We start from the raw sequence: 21,787 nt of genomic DNA on the forward strand, positions 1-21,787 counted from the left end.
GGAAGAAGCACTATTTGCTTTATTAGTAGGTAAGAAAGAGCCCGTGCGTCGCAACGGAAGAGAAAATAACATACGCTCTGAACGCAATATATTTTTACATGGCATCACATTTGTGTTGCCGACGATGGCTTTAGTGCTCACACAACGAAAACACATTTGAATGTACAGTCACTCGGAATAAGATGAGATATATGTTGTTTCTTCCCACGAGGTTTTTCAAAGTTGTGCATGTGTGGTTAACGATGTTTTTTTTTCTCTTAATTTGGTTTTAGTTTAATGGATGTTTATTGCAATTCGTATCGTCGTCGTCGGAAAAAGAGAAAAAAAAGGATCGTACACTATAGATTAAGTTTGCATCAAAACTAATATTTAAAAAGTATTCAACGGCTAAAAATAACATCATATTTAGATTCTACATATTTTTTTAATCAAATTTCATATATAACATGTTAAAATCGGAGTTACGGTTTAAAAGATATGGATAATTTTGTTTTAGATAAAATTTGGATTGATTAACTCAAAAGTTAGGGTTTTTTTTGTTAAAATACAGAGGGCGGGTTGATTACCTGAAACATCAGGGGGTTTTCTGAACAACGCAAAAAAAAATTCGTTTTCTTACTTAAATCCGGACTACGGGTTCATTACCTGAAACATCAAGGGGTTTTCTAAAACATTCAAAAAACGATTCGTTTTCTCACTTATATTCAGACTGCGGGTTGATTTTAGAAAATGTCGGGTTTTTTTTAAAAGTAGCACGACGGGCGACAGAAGCGATCACCGCTTTATTATTAGGGAGAGAATGATTTGAAAGGTGGCCTTGTCCTCTGAATAATGGGAATGTAATGTGGACACAATAGACTGAGGGTGGCTTTCTGGTTTCGTTTTAACGTCTTGTCGTCGCGAGAAAAAACCTAGCCCATTCCCGTCGGCATCCCTGCCACCGCCGTCGCCCCCCAATCCCCTCTGCTCCTGCTGCTTCCCTCCTCCGACCCTCGCCCCCCCCCCCCCCCCCCCCCCCCCTCTCCTCCTCCTCCTCCAGCTACTGCCGCCAGAGCAGCCTACCTCCCGTGCCCTGACATGGACACGGAGACGGGGCCAGGGACGGTGACGACGGAGGCCCGCCGCCCCCCGCAACCGCGGATGCCCTACGCCGACGCGGACCACACCCTCCGCGCGCTCGCCGCCACGCCATCGGGGGCCTCCATGGCGCCACCTACCACGTCACCTCCCTCCAAGGTCCCCCTCCCGTCACCCACTCTGGAATCTTTAGTTCTGTGTCCGTCGTCGAATTTCTGTGTGCAGCATCGCGCAATCTTCAGTTCTTCACTCATTTCGTTTGATAATTGTGTTGATGAACATGTGTGCCTGTATGTGACTGCATTTTTTGCGCACATGCCACTTTGCAAGGCATGACAAGACGATGCTCATCGACGCAGACCCGACGCACGTCGACGACAGGTGCATCAGTGTCACCATCCACCATTGCTTCTTCGGCGGCACGTGGCTGAGGCACCCGCGCTTGCACTTCGGCAAGGTCCACCTCTACAACAACTACACCAGGGACTAGGGAATATATGTTGTCTGTGCCAGTGTCAAAGCTCAGGTAGCTCATTTGAATGCACTGTTCCAAAATTCAAATGCTTGCAACTGGCAACACTTTCCTGGAGGAGATCGTCAATTTCTACTGAATCAATCAATACCTCCATTCGCAAATTGTGTCCCAGTGCAACATATACGAAGGAGGACACAAGAAGACGGTCTTCAAGTACATGTCGGAGAAGGTACCTGCATCTTCAGACAATATGATATGAGGCTAAGCATTATGCATATATCTCAGTTACAGCTACTGATGAATGCTGTTGCAGGCTGTCGACAAAGAAGAGACGGTGGCCGCGTGGATCAGGTCGGAGGGCGACGCGTTCCTGCACGGTGCGCTGCCGTGCCTGGTCGACGGCCCGGTGCTAAGTGTGTCTTCACGCTAGAGAAGTACTATGACAAGTGGACGATGGAGGTGGCCTCGCCGGCGCTCAAGTAGGTCATTCAACTCTGCGTTGGGTGGCAGCCTGTATCCAGGCCCCCAGGCCATGAACGACTGATCCATTCGCGTAACGGTATGAGATTCTGCTCACTTTATCCTCTGCGAGTGCTAGCATTGCAATAAACTCTTGGCCTCTGATATGATTGGTCTTGTACGATTAGAGCATGAAACGGTTGTCCTGTAGAAGAGGTTTTACAGTGGATAGAGGAAGCAAGTGGTCATCGGTAATGTGAATTGTTAACAAAAAATTTAATAACTAGAGCATAGAAATTAGAGCAAGTGGTTGAATCTGCAGTGTTTTGGACCTATAGGGTTTAGTTTTTCGAGCTTATCCAGACTGCATGTTTGAATAGAGCAGTTGAGGTCTATGTTTACAAGTGCTTAGGTTCATGTTTAGGTTTGATGCTAGAATAGAGCTTATAACTTCTTTTTCTTAGCGGCTACTCCTGGTAGGTACTGATCAAGACACGGGCCAACATGGATGTTTAAAACACATGCAATCAGATTATCTCTAGGTAACTTATTAGGATGCTTATGATCTCTTTTCAACTACAACAAATGCAATACTCTCTTCTTTTTTGAATGTGTATGCTAATCCGGTGGATTTTGTGGATGTGTGTCAGCTAACGAAATTTGGATATAAAATGGTGTTGGGGTCGCTAATCGGATTCTTCGGCACGTCATTTGGGAGGGTAGGATTGTGGCAATAGGATCTCTGTGCTGATTTTGAAGGAGTTTCTGCAGAGAGTCGATGTTGGTTTATGTTGATGTTGGTTTATGAAATCGATTTTCTTTAGAGGATTATATATATATATATATATATATATATATATATATATATATATATATATATATATATATATATATATATATATATTGTTTCCATGTTCTATGGTGTTCAAAAGATTCAGGACTTCACGGCATTTTATTTTTGCATATATCTAATACTACTTCCAATATTTTTTGTAAAATTGTTTATATGGATACTATATGTATGTCCTACTATCCATATGTACTGCTCTTTGCCCGGCTATATGCATTTTGCATATTTTATGTATTTTACATATTTTTCGCCTTCACTTGGTTCGTCGTCCATGTATGCACATAACTTCAAGCATGTCAATTATATGCTTGTGTTTATTCATACTAAGAATGTTAATATTGACAGCTTATGGATCCTAGCTTTGAAGTTGTTGTTTAGCCTGCAGATATATATCTGATCGATGAACCAAGTGCATCTCTTAACATATTGTTGCCTCAAAGGTCATCAAAAGATCCATCCTTCATGCAAAGAAAACTGCATTTGTTGTTGAGCATCATTTCATCATGGCAACCTACTTAGCTAACAAGGTTATCATTTTACGAGGGACGACCATTTGTCGACTATACTGCTAATGCAACTCAGACTTTACTACGTGGGATGAATAAATTCTCATCAGTAAGTGGAGCTCCAGAGAATTATCAACAAAAGTTTTAATAACAGTAACAGCTTAAGTTAGTTTATTATTTCGTAACTTCAACTCTTAATTTGGACGTACATGTTCCTTTACCTTTCCATAGTGTAATCTTGTGGTTACCTCTGCTTAAAAAAACTTGATTTGGTGTTTTCATCCAAAATTTTATTTTATTAGTTCAACATTGCCTCTAGAGTAACTTGACATCACTTTTAGAAGAGACCTGACCAACTATAGGCCTTTGTAGAATGCTAAAAGCTTGTGACCTTTCCTTCGGTACTTTTGCAGAACTGAACTTCTGTAAAATAAATCAACCAGAACTTACTTGTAGATATTTAGTTTAAGTTAAATTTGCTCTGAGTAATTAAGGATATTGGACGTCTTACAAGAAAAGTAAGAATCTGAATTCCCAAGTAATTATAACCACTCAAGTGTTATCTTGTTGTGTTGCTTAAATTTCCAGTTAAGATATCTTTTTGATATAGATTGTGAGGTTCCGTTCTCACATAAAACTCCCACTTTTGTGACCATCATGTACGTGTATATGATGTTTTTTCTAGAAGGTCTGCTTACTTTGATGTACATATTTTTTTCTGAAAAATTCATTGACACTTTGTTTTGCGGAATATCTTAAGGTCAACTGAATTCCATCCCAATTCCTCTAGATCTCTTCCCTAAAAAGGTCACTGTCAAGGTGGTGTGGAGTGAGGAGACGTAGAGATGGATGAGGACGACGACAGGAAGTAGTATTAGCTCGACGACGGGAAGCAGTAACTCTTCTGCTCCTAGGTCTTCAGCCTTCACCTCTGCCCTTAGTCTACCTCGAGCAGCGGCCAGTTATACTCAGCTTCATTATTCCCACTCCTGTTCGTCCCTCCCTTCCTTTCTTATATAGGTTTCCAACTAATGGCAGCTCTCTCTCCCCACCTTTTCCATCTCTATTTTGTAGATAGTAGAGCAACATATCATATATACACACTGAAATTGAATTTGTTGTAAGCTTATTCAGATTTTCTTTCTTTCTTAATGATTCATCAAAGGATGGTTGTAATTAATATTTTATATGGCTACATCGAACAGAGCAAAAAATCCTAATGTTATAGCATAAGCCCATATTGATGTACCTTAGTGAGACTGAGGATCGAACATGACAGTAGAATATGTCACACACGAGATAAGTGCGCACAGACAAGCCTCAAGAGGCGCCACCAGGTGGCGCCCCAGTCTCTAGTACATATTATTGGAGGTCCTATGTGGCGCCTTCAGCTCCACCTGGAAAAACCAGCGCCTTTCTTGTGTGTCGTCCCATGCAAAGTGTGATTGGCCATTAAAACTTTTTAAAAGTTCACCGAATATTAAAAAGTTCAAATTTACGAAAAAAGTTTAATGATTATGAAAAAAAGTTCATCGATTTTTAAAATATGTTCATAAATTTTCATAAAGTTCACAGATTCAAAAAAAAAATCATTGCTTTCAAAAAAAAGTTCATCAAATTTTTTAAAATAGTTCATCGAGTTTGAAAAGCTTCACAAATTTTAAAATATGTTCACAAATTTTCAAAAAAGTTCATCGATTTTTAAAAAAAATCATCGCTTTTCAAAAAAAATCACCGATTTCAAAAAAAATCATCGTTTTGGAAAAAGTTCACTGACTAAAACACATACAGGATCTCCAGATGGGTAGGCCCATCAGGAAAGCGCTGGAGACGCCGGTTAGCAAATTTTGCGTGTAACCGATGTGTGTGGCACTAAATAGGATATGCCTGTATTACTACCTTAAAAACATTAACTGTACATAAAAGTGGTCGTGCCAGAGTGGTTATCACGCATGACTAAAAATCGCGTGGGCAAATTCAAATCCATAGAATATTTGTTGCTTATGATTTTAGTCCATAGAATATTTTAATTATGACAGTGTTATTCCATGAATTTTGTTCTATAACTCAGATCATTGTTACTCGGCTATTTCAATATTTGCTTACCGTTAGAGTATTAGCGTTAGGAATGTAATGTTTTAGACCATTGAATATTTTAATCAAGAGTGTTATTCCGTAATGCTTAGCTTTGGAGTGTTGGAGTTAGAAATGTTTGCGCCACGATTTGGAGCATTGGCAGGTTCGAATCCTGCCGACCATGATTGTCGGCAGCTTTGAATCCTAGCGTGTTGGCAGATTCGAATCCTAGCGTGTTGGAAGGTTCGTGGGAGTCTTAGAGAGCAATAGTACCTTCTCTCTTCAGTAATTGTGTTGAGAGAGTTAATTTTGGAAGTGTTGTCTAAGCATGCAATGGTCGGTGTTTTCAATCGTGATCCAATCTGATAGCTCAGCTACAATTGACGTAATGATGGATCACTCGCTGGACTAGTCGTGTATATGGAGATACACAAAACACATTGACCTGTGTGAGTTTATCCCTTTGAAAATCGAGGGAAACCAAAATAGAGATGTTCATAGTCAAGATAATTTGGGTTGTACCGGAGGGAACATAGTTTGTTGGTTGTGACATGTTCAAATTTTGTTTTGGGGTATGTACTAGTAGGTTGTAACACGATTAACGAGGAGTAAAACTCACAATTTCCCTGCAAAAAATATGGATGGAGCGGGTTACCCGTCAGTTTGTGTGTGTGTGTGAGTTAGTTGGCATGTGTTCTAATGTGTTTATGCCCTTGTTGAATATTTGTGATAAAAAGTGGTAGGTTTTATGCTTGTGTGCTCATGATGACTACTTGTCTGGTATTTTGTATGCATATATGCGCTTTATTGGCTCTTTGTGTGCTAAATGAATTAATATTTTTCATTGCATATTTGATTGCCTCGTATTTAAAAAATTACAAGTTAGGAGGGTTAATCTTACCAATTCAGTAAAAATAGTCACCAACCTTATCCATCAATCATTGCTAACCCAAACACTCAACTCGTTATCTCCCAACCATCTTTCATCCTTGCAAAGAAACAAATTTTGGCTCATCCAATTCACGTAATCAAACAGAAAAAAGTGGTTATCCTTATATAGCTTGACGGATGCACTCAACCACTCAAACATATTTTGTAACCAATTATTGTAGGGGTGAAACCCTAGGTGATGATCTTTCTTCACACTTGGAGGGGAAAATAGAGGTTGATATGTCTCCAACGTGTCGATAATTTATGAAGTATTCATCTCATGTTTGCATATGTTTACAATACTTTTATATGGTTTTGATGCACATCATTTATTTAAAACTAACCCAAGCTGACGTTGTTTTCAACAGAATTACCATGGTGTTATTTTTGTGCAGAAAATGAAAGTTCTCGGAACCGCCCGAAACTTTTTCTTTATAATTGTTTTGAGGAAATAAGCAATATTGGAGGAAATAACCACTGGAGGGGAGCCACCTATGGGCCACAAGCCAACAGGGCGCCCGCTAGACCACGCCTTGATGGATTGCGGGGCCCGTATGGCTCCGTTTGGCGTGATTCCAACCCTGAAAAATCCTATATATGCCAGAAACCCCAGAAATAAAGAGATAACTTCCACTCCGCTGCCGCAACTGTAAGTGCATCTAGTGCCCCTTAGTGATTTTGGTGGTTTGAAGACTTATAGGTTAAGTATCTAATGTGTTTATGAGTGTACACAGGATCTATAAGTCATTGAGGAGTTTGAGATATTTGAAGAATATCGACCCCTAAAATATATATATATCTTTGGTTGAAGAAATTGGTCTGAAGCTGAAGAAATGAATCGTGAGGAATCTGCGATGAAATTGATATTCCTCATGAAGATACTGAAATTGAGGAATTCGGTGTGTCCTGAAGAAAATCACTTTGAAGAATTTGAAGCATGAAGACTTACTCTTTCTGTTTTATTTTCTTCGCATTTGAGTAATAGGAACACCGTACTGTTAAAGGGGGTCGAAGTTACACTTTGGAATGAATTTCCTCATGATGCTCAACCCAAGCCTAATCCTATCAAAAGCCTCAAGTGAGGAATACGAGTGACATGAGGACTCTCACAGTTGAGGGTTCCGACCGTTTCGATAGCCACGCCAAGTCATTGGTCTTATCCACTCCAACAGTCATATTATTTAAGGGCATTAGTGTCAAATCATGTCGGGATGCTCCCAGGCTATAAATAGCCACCCCCACAACCATTAGCCGGTTGGCTGCTCCGTTAGAATCTGATACTTGTCATAAGAGCAACCCAATTCCTCAAAGTCTTCGAGAGTAATTCATCAGTGAGGAAATACCCCATACACCGAAACCACAAACCAAACCTAGTGATTGAGCATCACTGAAGAAGTTGTTCCTGTGTGGGACTGAAGCCTTTTACCTTTGAGGACTGTGCATCCTCCAGACGGTTAGGCGTCATGTTCTAGAGCTTTCCAGCAGTCGATTGTGGATCGTCGGGTGACCAAGTTTGTGAGGGTTTGGAAGTCTGCCCTGAAGACTTACCACGAGTGTTGGGCGAGGACTGTGTGTTCTTAGCCCAAGGAGAACACGGTAGGGACTGTGTGTCCCGGGACTGTGTGTCCTTTGGTTTCAATACCAAGCCGCTCCAAACCAGATGTACGACTGTCACAGCAGTTGGAACTGGGTCATCAACGATTGTCTTCACTGAGAAATGGGTTCTAATTCCTCAACTCCTTACTTTCCTTGTATTATGTGTTGATGACTTCCACTGCTACTGTTTGAAGAATTTGCTGAAGACTTTCTCTAAAATTCCTCAACCCTAAATTCTTCACGTCAGTTAATCCTCATCTGTATTCTGCGTGCCTGCTCACTGTGCAATCTGTTTTCACATTCCTCACTCTGAAAAACCGCTGTTGTGAAACTTTGCACTTCTGATCCTTTACTGTTTCCGCTATGAGTTAGTCATCAGTGAGGAATTTCCTCAGTGATGAAATTCTAAAAATCTCCTATTCACCCCCTCTAGTCGATATAACGCACTTTCAATTGGTATCAGAGCAAGGTACTCCCTTGTTTTGTGTGATTTTGGTTTAACCACCTGGAGTTTTAGTTATGTCGACTGCAGGCATGTTTAAGGTGACTGCAGCATGTCCTACCTTCGAAGGAAAGAACTTTCCCTTCTGGAAGAACAAAATGCAAATGCATCTACAAGCTATTGATAATGATCTCTGGTATATTGTGGAACATGGCGTCCCCATCATCTCTGCTAGTGTCTCTGCTGCTGATGTGAAGAAATTCAAGCAACTTGATTCTCAAGCGAAGAATATCATCTGTGGCCATCTAAGCCCAGGCCAGTTTGGAAGAGTAAGTGCTTTGGGCTCTGCAACACTGATCTGGGAGAGACTGTGCAAAGTAAATGAAGGAGTATCAACCCAGCGTGACTCTCGTGTTGATATTCTTCGCAATCTCTTCAATCGCTTCAAGAGACATGACAATGAAAGCTGTCAAGATACCTTTGATCGCCGCACTGACATATCAAATGAACTGCAAGCACTGGGAGCTCGAGACATCACTGATCACGAAGTTGTTAAGAAACTGCTGAGATCTTTGGATTCTTCATTTGATACTTTAGTTGTGATGATTCAAGAAAGACCAGACTACAAGATGCTTGATCCAGCTGATATACTCGAAAAGCTAAATACTCATGAATTCCAGCTAGAAGAAAAGAAAGATCTATATGGACCAAGCTATTCCAGACCACGTGCACTGAAGGCTAGAGAAATTTCCTCATCTGAAGAAGAAGACACAGATGACATCATTGGTGACCCTGAAGAATTTGGACAGGAGCTTGCAATGCTCGTGAGGAAATTCCAGAGATTTACACGACGTGGACAGTTTGGTAAATCTTCAAGAAGAGACACGAGGAAATTAGAATCTTCATCTGAGGACTACAAGAAACGAACCTGCCACAAGTGCAAGAAATCAGGTCATTACATTGCTGATTGTCCCCGTTGGGGAAAGGAATCAAAGAAGAAGAAATACAAGGATGACAGTTCTGATGACTCGAAGAAGAAGAAGAAATCTTCAAAATCCTCATCTTCAAAGCCCTCATCGCACAAGAAGACTAGTTTCAGAAATGCTCGGGCACTCATTGGCAAGGAAATGGACTGAGAGGCAGAATCAAAGGAAGGTGATGAAGAAGAGGGTTCTGATGAAGATTCAGAATCCGGACAAGCTGGTCTTGCACTGGCAACCACTTTCGTCAGCAAGTCAATCTTCAATCTTGAAGAAAATGATTGCACCATCCACACTAATGACTATGCTGATGACTTCACTCCAACCTATTGCTTCATGGCAAAAGGTTCAAAGGTACCAAATAATGCCTCCTCCTCTGATTCAAGTGACCGTGAACCTGATGATTATAAGAAACCCAGTTACAGTAAAATTGCTATCATTGCCACTAAACAACAAACTGCCCTGGAAAAGCTTCAGAAACTGCTAGATAAAAGTGATGATCTGTTGAATGATGAAATGAACCTTACCCAAATCCTCACTGAAGATGTGAAAAGTCTTCAGTCTAGATTTGATAATCTTCAGGATCGTTATGATACACTCCTCACTGATCATGAGAAGCTTTCCTATGAATTTCATCAAAGGAAGCTTGATCTTGAGAAGCTGAGGATGTCTCATGATGATCTTCGTATGGAAAATGATTCATTACTAGCTCAACAGATCAGTGCTGGTCAAGTTGAATTCATTCCTCCATGTCTTAAATGCATTGAACGCGAAACTGCTAATTCCTCACCAGAATCATCAAATGCTACTATTGCTACAAATTCTTCAACTGCACCTGTTGTGTCTATTTCCTCACTTGAGGAAAACACAAATGTTACTGATGAAAATGCAGGGTTGAAGGAATTGTATGTGACAGGCATATACAAAAGCCTCAAAGGACATCAAACCCTTTGTGATGTGCTCAAAAAGCTGATCTTGAACAGGAACCCGAGGAAAGAAGGAATTGCCTTTGAGAGGAAATTAAATGCTGATGGATCTTATTGGAAACCTGAGCAGTATCCCAAAACCTCATGGGTTGGTGCTACTGGGCCTCCTTTTGATCCATCTAATCTAACTGGCTTTTCATGTGAATTATCCTATTCCTCAGATGAGTCATTTGACTCCAACTATAAACTGTTCAAAAATCAATCTGGTGAAGTATTTGCTCGATATGTTGGAACTAACTGCAGGAATGACCCTCCCTTGAGGAAAATCTGGGTTCCCAAAAGCTGTCTTGAAAATCTTCAGGTGAATATCCTCTTGACACCACCACTGAAGAATCCGAACCCCAGATCAAATTCCTCAGGAGGACCAAAGTCTTCAAGAGGATCAAAATCCTCAACTGGTCAAAACTATGCTCGTACCCGTGCTAATGCGTCTAACATGCAGGGAAACTACAAGGAATATGAATATGAGCGTTACTCCTCAAATCATTATGTTCATAAATCCTCAAACCAGTTCTCTGCATATTCATATGAGTACTTTAACCCCCCTACTGTTAAGAGAAGTGCATTGGCTTCAATGCCACCTTTCTCATATGGTGCTCGCAGGATGATGAATGCTTTGCCACCCCTTCACATGTGGGTGGTGAAGCAATTGAACTAATCACTTCTACAGGTCAGGTCTCCAGATGAAAATCATCATCTGAAGAATTTGCTGGAGACCTGAGGAAATGCTTGATAGGATGCAAGCTAATGATTGATGAAATAGAAATATTTCACACGTCCTTATATTTTTGTTATGATGAAATTCTTATCTGATGAAATCAGTATCATATTCTTCAAATCTGAAGCATATGAGATGGTAAGCTGTACTAATTCATCTGCAGGATGACAAACCCAAGAATACTGAGTGGGTTCTTGATAGTGGATGCACACATCACATGACTGGTGATAAAAGTTTACTGATGAATATGCCACTAACTCCATCACCTCTGAAGCAAATCACATATGCTGACAAAGGTAAAAGCAAGGTATTGGGACTTGGCAAAGTGGCTATTTCCAAGGATAGGCATATGGACAAAGTGATGCTTGTTGAATCCCTTGGTTTTAACCTCATGTCTGTCTCGATGCTTTGTGATCTTGATATGATTGTTATCTTTGGTAGATATAGATGTGTAGTCATCATGGAATCTGACAGATCCAAAGTCTTCGAAGGTGTAAGAAGAGGGGATTTGTACATTGTTGATTTCTTTACAGGTCCTCAACCAGCCACTTGCTTACTAGCAAAAACCTCAGAAGGATGGTTGTGGCACCGAAGACTAGGTCATGCAGGCATGAGGAATTTGCACACGCTCGCGAAGAAGAAGCATGTCATCGGCATCGAATCAGTCAAATTCCTCAAGGATCATCTCTGCGGTGCTTGTGAATCTGGGAAAATGACCACATCCAAGCATCCCTCCAAAACCATCATGACCACTACACGTCCATTCAAATTGCTTCATATGGATCTATTTGGACCTACTCACTATGCCACACTAACCAATGCAGCATCTTTATATGGCTTCGTCATAGTTGATGATTATTCTAGATATATACTTGGGTGCATATCATAGTGTATAAAACTGAAGTGCAAGAAATCTTCAAACGATTTTCTTCAAGGGCCTCGACGAACTTTGGCATCAAGATCAAACATATCATGAGTGATAATGGAACCGAGTTCAAAAACACTGGTCTTGATGATTATCTTGATGAACTTGGTATTACTCACGAATTATCTTCTCCTTATACTACTCAGCAGAATGGTGTCGTCGAAAGGAAGAACAGGACTCTGGTTGAAATGGCAAGAACTATGCTTGAAGAATATCAGACTCCTCGTTGCTTTTGGCCTGAAGCAATCAACACTGCATGCCATATCATCAACAGGGTATATCTTCACAAATTCCTCAAGAAAACCTCACATGAACTCCTCACTGACAAGAAACCCAATGTAAGTTATTTCAAAGTCTTCGGTGCAAAATGCTGGATTAGAGATCCTCACCATAGCTCAAAATTTGCACCTAAGGCACATGAAGGTTTTATGCTCGGTTATGGAAAGGACTCGCACACTTACAGAGTCTTCAACAACTATCACAACAAAGTTGTTGAGACTGTAGATGTGCGGTTCGATGAAACTAATGGCTCGCAAAGAGAGCAATTGCCTTCTGATCCAGATAAGCTGTCTCCTGAGGAAGCAATAAAGCTCAAACCTACTGAAGACATTGTCCCCACTAAGGAAATTGGTGAAGAAACGATCCCCATCACCGATGAAAATCAAGAAGATGCTCCTGAGGAAATTGCACCTGAACCACTTCCTCAGCCCAGACGAAATCCTCAACCAGCTCATCCGAGGATTGCAAATGAAGTAGAACTTGACAAAATCCTCAACGACATCAACGCGCCGGGTCCTCTCACTCGCTCAAAAGCTTCACACTTAGTTAACTTTTGTGGGCATTTTTCCTTTGTATCCATCACAGAACCCTCAAAAGTTGCCGAGGCTTTTCTGGAACCGGAGTGGATCCAAGCTATGCAAGACGAACTTCTTCAATTCAAGCTGAATGACATATTGGAGCTCGTCAAACGACCAGATCCTCGCAAGCACAACATCATCGGCACCAAGTGGATTTTCCAAAACAAGCAAGATGAGGACGGTCAAGTGGTGAGGAACAAGGCACGACTTGTAGCCCAAGGCTACACCCAGGTTGAAGGAATAGATTTCGATGAAACTTTTGCACCTGTTGCTAGACTTGAAGCTATTCGAATACTACTTTCTTATGCTAATCATCATAACATCATCTTATATCAAATGGATGTGAAAAGTGCATTCCTCAATGGTAAGCTTGAGGAAGAAGTATATGTTGCTCAGCCCCCAGGTTTTGAGGATCCAAAGAATCCAGACAAAGTCTTCAGACTCAAAAAGGCTCTTTATGGTCTCAAGCAAGCCCCTCGGGCATGGTATGATACATTGAAGGAATTCCACATGAAGAAAGGCTTCAAACCTGGTTCACTTGATCCAACTCTTTTCACTAAATCCTATGATAATGAGCTATTTGTGTGTCAAATATATGTCGATGATATCATATTTGGCTGTACTGACAAACGATACAGTGATGAATTTGCTTACATGATGAGTGAAGAATATCAGATGTCCATGATGGGGGAGCTGAAATTCTTCTTAGGTCTTCAAATTCGTCAACAAAGCAATGGAATCTTCATAACACAGGAGAAATACCTCAAAGATGTTCTGAGGAAATTCGACATGCATGAATGCAAAGGTGCCAAGACTCCAATGCCTACCAACGGCCACCTCGGCACTGATGAAAATGGTAAAGATTTCGATCAGCACGTATATCGTTCTATGATTGGTTCTTTATTGTATCTATGTGCATCTAGGCCAGATATAATGCTTAGTGTTTGCATGTGTGCATGTTTTCAAGCAAAACCGAAGGAATCACACCATAAGGCTGTGAAGCATATTCTTCGATACTTAGCTCACACGCCAACACTAGGATTATGGTATCCCAAGGGCTCAAATCTTCATCTGGTAGGGTATTCTGATTCTGACTATGCTGGTGACCGTGTGGATCGCAAGTCAACCTCTGGCACATGCCATTTCCTCGGAAGATCACTAGTTTGCTGGTCCTCAAAGAAGCAGAACTGCGTATCACTCTCCACTGCCGAAGCTGAGTACATTGCTGCTGGTTCATGTTGTGCTCAATTACTATGGATGAAGCAAACCCTCAAGGACCACGGCATCAACATGAAGAATGTGCCTCTCTACTGTGACAATGAGAGTGCAATCAAGATTGCATACAACCCAGTACAGCACTCGAAGACCAAGCACATCTAGATTCGTCATCATTTTCTTCGGGACCATGTCCTCAAGGGCAATATCCTCATCGACCATGTGAAGACTGATGATCAACTGGCAGATATTTACACTAAGCCCTTGGATGAGAAAAGGTTTTGCAAGTTGCGGTGTGAGCTAAATATCTTAGAATCTTCAAATGTTTTGTAAAAACATGCACACATCCTAACACTTATGCAAAATTGATGACTTAGATGTGCAACACATGATGAATCGATTTTCTTCAACTGATGAAGAATTTCACTCTGAATGTGAAGAAATCAACGAAGAAATTGATTCTCAGGGCCCTACGACAATTGTACGCGGCGTCTGTAATCAACATTCTTATATGGTGGGTCACGCCACCGCCCAATGTGAAATTCCTCAAGTTGATTTTCTTCAAAAGTTTCATTTCCTCAAAATGTGTTTTTCTTCAAAACAGCTGTTCTTCATTGTGATGATTTATCACAAAATCTTCAAAAACACTTGATGACTTTCATTTGACTAGATAGACTGTGATTTCAAGTCCTCAACGGCATTCACTTATAGCTATTTCTTCAAGTTGATATTTCTGCTAAGTGAATGTGATTGGACCCTACTTTCCCTCTATGCTATACTCATCCAGTCCATTCAATTCTTCATATGCGTTCTACTTGAAACTTTGTTCAAAATCCTCACTGCGTCCTTGTCAGCTGATGATTTTGTAACGAAAATCCTCAAATCTTCAAAAATTGTTTCTTTAATGGACAGTAACTGAACCCCACTTCTCACGATCGGATAACCACGATCTCCACTATCTCCGCCGCCTTGTTCGGGAACTACACGTGTCATGCGGAGACGTAGAGGCAGGAGCTGTTTGGTCCAAAATCTTCGCGCCAACAATAACTGTCTGGCTATAAATATGTCCCTATCCCCCTCGGCAAACTCTTCTTCGCTCCATCGCTCTCCTGCTACAGCAAACACCACCGAACCCTAGCGCCATCGCTGGTAGTCTCGTCGCCGGTGAGGAAGAGCTTCACTGCCTCGACTTCTCCGTCACCGGAACCACGCCGGAGTCGGACCATCTTCGTCCGCCGCCGCCGTAGACGTCCTCTGTCGCCGGGTTAGGGCGCATTGGACACGCGACCGAAGAGCCTCTCCACACAACTTCTCTGTGTTCTTCGTGTGCTCCTTCAAGGGTAAATAAAATCCCATTTTTACCACAAGTTAGATCTACAATTTTACATCTTCTATGTGAAATCTGTTTTTCCTCAAGAATCGATAAGCACTTGATTCATCAAACACTGCCTATCACCACATCATTGATGAACTATACTAAGCATCTAAGATTTTCACGAGATTCCTCAGTTGTGCGAATTTTCGGATCTGTACAACTCTGGAACCCAAGAACAGTATGCTTAGGCAAATTCCTCAACCACTGGTTAAATTCCTCAACTGTCAAACTTTTTCATTTTTTCAAATCTGAGAACGCATATGACCTCTCCAAATTCCTCGCAACTATACTCTGTTCACAGGTACACACATGTCAGCTGATGAATCTCTCGGTTCTCATCACATTAACTCATTTGCAGCGTTTCTGGAAGAAAATCTTCAAGTCTCATCAGAATCCTCAAGAGTTCAATCTCATCAGCAAAATCCTCAGCTGAAGAAAATGGAGGATGACAGAAAACAGAAGGGAGGAAAGAAACTTGAGCAAAACACAGCTGTGGATATCCCTGAGGATATTTACTTGGACTATTGCACACCTGATGAAAATGAGACAATGGCCAAGAGAAAGATCCGGCTGCAGAAGATAGAACGCCGATGGGCGAAGGAATGGAAAGAATACATGTTTGTGACTGCCAAGTATGCGAAGAAATTCGCTCTGAAGCCCCCTAGAAAATGGGCCCCACTTGAGGCTCATCAAGTAGCACATCCCTCAAGCCTCAAGACCCTTGATGACTATCCAGATGAGAAGGAAAAGCATCTGGCTAAGCTCAAGAAGCAGGCAGAAGCTGCAGTGAGGAAATTCAATGAATCCTCAGCTGCAGCTACTTCCTCTGCCGCTGAGACCTCTGGTTCAGCAATTCCTCAACCACACTCCGTGCCGTCAAAGCCAAGGGCTCCAAAGCCTCAAGAGAAGTCTGCTCTGGCATCAGTTACAAAACCCTCAGCGCCAATCTCCTCAGCTCCAAAATCCTCAGCACCACCACCAAAGCCTCAAGAGACACCAGTACAGAAGCAAGTCATGAAGCCTATGACCGCCAACTCCAGCTCCTCACTCCCAGCTGCAACCAGCTCGGAGACAAAGTCTTCACCACCTCCTGTGAAGACTCAGGTGTCTGCTGAACGAGCAACTCTGCCGAGCCCCAGCAAAATCATCACCGTCCCGTCTGCATTAGAGGGCAGTGATGAATATGATGATCAAACCCTGCAAGCCATCATCAGAAACAAGCAGGAAAGAGTAGCTCAAGCATCAGGCAGTGCCATCCCTCTGGCCATGGACCCCAAGGTCCTCCTTGACTACATCAACATCTGGTATGAGGACCCAAACACTCTGCTTGATGATTTGAAACTTCCCCCTGGCATCAGCCACATGGTGGCCACTTTCATCAATGAAGCCAAGTGGAAAGAACAGCAGGCCAAGCAGGCCAAGGTAGCAAAGCTTAAAAAGGAGAAATTCCTCAAGCAGAATCTCCTCAGCTTGACGCTTGATGCACTGGTATCAACACAGGCAGAGCTGAAGAATTTGACTGACAAGTACTCCAAGCTGTAAGATCGTAAGAGTCTCAAGAGCAATTTCATCAAGCTGGCCACTAAAGCTGTTGATGACTACAACAAGAAGGCTGCACCTCCAGCACCAACTTCTCAGCCCTTGATTGAGGAGCCAGCAGATGAATCTCCTCAAGCTGAGGAAATCCACCAAGAAAGCCGTGCAGATGTACCGGCTATTGAAGAAATCATCATGGAAGCTCTAGCTGATGAATCTGCTGCAGCTGATGAGACTGCCCCTGACCCAACTGCTTCATCAAAGCAAGCTGATGACTCGGCTCCAGCTGGTTCCTCAAAATCAGTTGAAGAATCTGTCGAGAGAACCCCTTCCCCAAAAGCTTCAAAGGTGAAGAAGATGACTCCGTTTGCATCAGACGTGAAGAAAACCAGGGCTGCTGAGAAGGAAGCCAAAAAGAGAAAGGCCTCCTCAGCAGAAGAAGAAACAGAGGCCAAGAGCCTCAAAGCACTTGAAGAAACTGCTCCTCTGGACCCTGTGCCCCTAAATGTCGCTCCTTCTTATGAAATGGTCATCCTTGATGATCAAGCAAAAGGGACATATAAGGAAATGAAGGATGCTGCCACTAAGGAACACACCGACGAAGAAATTCGTATTGACGACAGTCCTCAGCCCTTCATTTCTCAGAAAGACACTGCTCAAGGATCAGCTGCACCAGCTGAAGAAACTGCCTCTACCACCAAGTCAGTTGAGGAAGAACAAACTGAAAATCCTCAAGCTGATGAAATTCAAAGCTCTGAGCAAAATCTTCACGATGAGGAACAGGCTGACCCAACTCCTCCAGCTGAGCAAGATGAAACTATTCCTCAGCCTGATGCACAGCGAGAGCAAGCCCATCAGCCTGATGCACAGCTAGAGCAAGCCCCTCAGCCTGACGCCCAGCCAGAACCATCTCCTCAGCCTGAAGTCCTAGCTGCTAAAATTCCTCACCCTGAGGAAAATGCACCTCACCAAGACAATGCATTCGTCGTGCTCAACCCCGAGACTGCAATTGTTGTCTCCCCTCCTGTTCCTCAGCAAAATCTTCAACCAGTTCAGCGTCAGCCATTCTCCAAGCGTCCAAAGTTTCAAAAGGAGAATTTCTTTGAAGAACACATGTACTTCATTGGAGAGAACCCCTATGACAAGCCTCAAATGAGGCATCTGAAGTTTTGGACTAGGACGCAGATGAATTACTATGCCTCTGTGCTGTGTGGAAGAAACAAGATATTCCAGCACAGGCATATTCCTCACGTTGAACTTGAAGCTATACCGTGCTTAGAGCCAGTCCTCAATGTACTCCATGATGCTGGTTTACTGCCAATGTGCTCCGACATCTCTGACTGGAACAGCGAGCTAATTCTTCAGTTCTATGCCACTCTTCACATCTCTGGCAACCCTGAAGACATTAACACTTGGGTGTTTGACTGGATGACACAAAACAGTCACTACAAGGCTCCTGCTACTGAGCTTCTCCGTGAACTGCCTGTACCATTTCCCTCAGATGAGGCTGTGAAGCTTTATGGTGAGCGTGAGCTGCCCAATGGGATGATGGAAGTCCTCATGAAGCATTTGGCTGAAGGAAAATCATCGAGAAAAACATTCCTCGTCCACGAGCTCAAGTATACACCCAGGTCTGTCTACAGAATCCTCTGCAGTGTGCTCGCACCGATCAAAGGCCATGATGATGAAGAAGATGTCGTAGGCCTCATGAAGAACATCTTCTTCAACATCATCCATGGTATTCCTATCAACATCCATGATTTCTTCTTGAGGACTTTGGCCGACAATGCTATGTGTCCTTTTGATCACAAGATATATGCCCCATGGATCATGAGATTCATCAGGACAAGGACAGGCATCAACTTTCTCGCTGAGTGCCAAAACCATGTTGGTTATATGCCTCCTATCCGGGTCAACAAGAAGACTTTCGAGCCCATTGAAGGAAAAGGCAAATCAGTGATTGAAGAAGGCAGCAGGCCCCTTGATGGCCAATTCAGAGAGCCAAAAGCTTATTCTTCATGGGATGATACTGAGACTCGTCCGGCAAGCCCCGTTCCTCCTCGAGTGATGAATACAAGAGAGCTCCTCCTCAGTCTTCACCAGAAGGTGCATCGCAATCACAAGTGGGTCAAACGCCAGTTTGGCGCCATTGTGAAAACCCTCACTGAAATACAGAACTCCGTGAAGCTCAACCATCACTATCTGCATGAGGTTTTTGATCGCACCTGGGCTACACTTGCACATCTGAAGACTCAGACTGAGCTTGAAGAAATGGACCTTGAGCGAGACTTTGACTGGTCGTGGCCTCGCAAGAAGAAGTTCAGGCCCATTCCAGTTCCAGACCTTGAAGACAACTCCTTTTCTTCATTTTGCACTGCTGAAACTGATGAAGAACAGCTCGACACTGCTACCGGTCCAAGGAAGAAGACTACTCCCAAGAAGCGTCACGGCTCTTCCTCAACCGCCAAGAAGTGAAGTCTTCTCGGGCGTTAGTCCTCGGTTTGTCCCTTTTTGTCACTTGATGACAAAGGGGGAGAAACTTGAGAGTTAGTCTTCAAGCGGGATATTTTTAGGGCTTATGAACTATATTTAAGTTACAAACTCTTGGCTCTTCTGAAGTTTTTATGTAATGAGTTGTAACTTAAGCCCGATGGTACTCTGATGCTTTTGAACGTTTTTCTTCGCATGCTTATTCCTCAAGTTCTAATGCACGCATGCTGGAATTAGTCAGATACCATTTGTCATCATGCATTTTCATTTTCTTCATATGATATGTTACATGTATGCATGATTTACAAGACTCAGGGGGAGATCTCCATGATATAAATCATCAATGTGCATTTACTGTGAAAAGCAAAATCCTCATGATATGCACATCTTCAGGGGGAGTCTCTGTGAATCTTGATTTCAAATTCCTCAAATGAGTATTTACACTTCATATTTTTGATCCCTGTTGAAGACTTAACCTAATTGTCATCAACCACCAAAAATGGGGAGATTGTAAGTGCATCTAGTGCCCCTTAGTGATTTTGGTGGTTTGAAGACTTATAGGTTAAGTATCTAATGTGTTTATGAGTGTACACAGGATCTATAAGTCATTGAGGAGTTTGAGATATTTGAAGAATATCGACCCCTAAAATATATATATATCTTTGGTTGAAGAAATTGGTCTGAAGCTGAAGAAATGAATCGCGAGGAATCTGCGATGAAATTGATATTCCTCATGAAGATACTGAAATTGAGGAATTCGGTGTGTCCTGAAGAAAATCACTTTGAAGAATTTGAAGCATGAAGACTTACTCTTTCTGTTTTATTTTCTTCGCATTTGAGTAATAGGAACACCGTACTGTTAAAGGGGGTCGAAGTTACACTTTGGAATGAATTTCCTCATGATGCTCAACCCAAGCCTAATCCTATCAAAAGCCTCAAGTGAGGAATACGAGTGACATGAGGACTCTCACAGTTGAGGGTTCCGACCGTTCGATAGCCACGCCAAGTCATTGGTCTTATCCACTCCAACGGTCATATTATTTAAGGGCATTAGTGTCAAATCATGTCGGGATGCTCCCAGGCTATAAATAGCCACCCCCCACAACCATTAGCCAGTTGGCTGCTCCGTTAGAATCTGACACTTGTCATAAGAGCAACCCAATTCCTCAAAGTCTTCGAGAGTAATTCATCAGTGAGGAAATACCCCATACACCGAAACCACAAACCAAACCTAGTGATTGAGCATCACTGAAGAAGTTGTTCCTGTGTGGGACTGAAGCCTTTTACCTTTGAGGACTGTGCATCCTCCAGACGGTTAGGCGTCATGGTCTAGAGCTTTCCAGCAGTCAATTGTGGATCGCCGGGTGACCACGTTTGTGAGGGTTTGGAAGTCTGCCCTAAAGACTTACCACGAGTGTTGGGCGAGGACTGTGTGTTCTTAGCCCAAGGAGAACATGGTAGGGACTGTGTGTCCTTTGGTTTCAATACCAAGGCGCTCCAAACCAGATGTACGACTGTCACAGCAGTTGGAACTGGGTCATCAACGACTGTCTTCACTGAGAAACAGGTTCTAATTCCTCAACTCCTTACTTTCCTCGTATTATGTGTTGATGACTTTCACTGCTACTGTTTGAAGAATTTGCTGAAGACTTTCTCTGAATTTCCTCAACCCCAAATTCTTCACGTCAGTTAATCCTCATCTGTATTCTGCGTGCCTGCTCACTGTGCAATCTGTTTCCACATTCCTCACTCTGAAAAAACTGCTATTGTGAAACTTTGCACTTCTGATCCTTTATTGTTTCCGCTGTGAGTTAGTCATCAGTGAGGAATTTACTCAAAAGGAATTTCCTCAGTGATGAAATTCTAAAAATCTCCTATTCACCCCCCTCTAGTCGATATAACGCATTTTCAGCAACTCTCTGTATCAACGAAAAAAAATCATCTCGGGCCTTTCTAGTACCCTTCTGAAGAGGGAAAATCATTTCTAGTGGCCATCTTCATCATCCCGGTGGAGGTCGACGAGGAGGGAGTAGTTCACCATCGGGGCTGAGGGTATGTACTAGTAGCTATGTGTTCAATCTCTCCATCTCTCGTGTTCTTGAGATGGCACGATCTTGATGTATCACGTGCCTTGTTAATCTAGTTGGATCATATGATGTATCACGGGCCATGTGATGAATTGAATCCTTCCCTTTAAGATCTCGTTATGTTGGATTGAATATTTTGGTTTGAGAACACTTGATGTATGTCTTGCATATGGATACCCGTAGTGACATCGAGGTATTCAAGTGATT

At 42.4% G+C, this 21,787-nt stretch overlaps 1 pseudogene; it reads left to right on the forward strand.

Annotated features, from left to right (window-relative positions):
* Positions 1-1,077: 1,077 nt before the first annotated feature.
* Positions 1,078-4,605, forward strand: LOC123396583 (annotated as a pseudogene).
* The last annotated feature ends 17,182 nt before the right edge of the window (positions 4,606-21,787 follow it).

Source organism: Hordeum vulgare, chromosome 5H (genome assembly GCF_904849725.1).
Source record: "Hordeum vulgare subsp. vulgare chromosome 5H, MorexV3_pseudomolecules_assembly, whole genome shotgun sequence".
Classification (NCBI taxonomy): Eukaryota; Viridiplantae; Streptophyta; class Magnoliopsida; order Poales; family Poaceae; genus Hordeum; species Hordeum vulgare.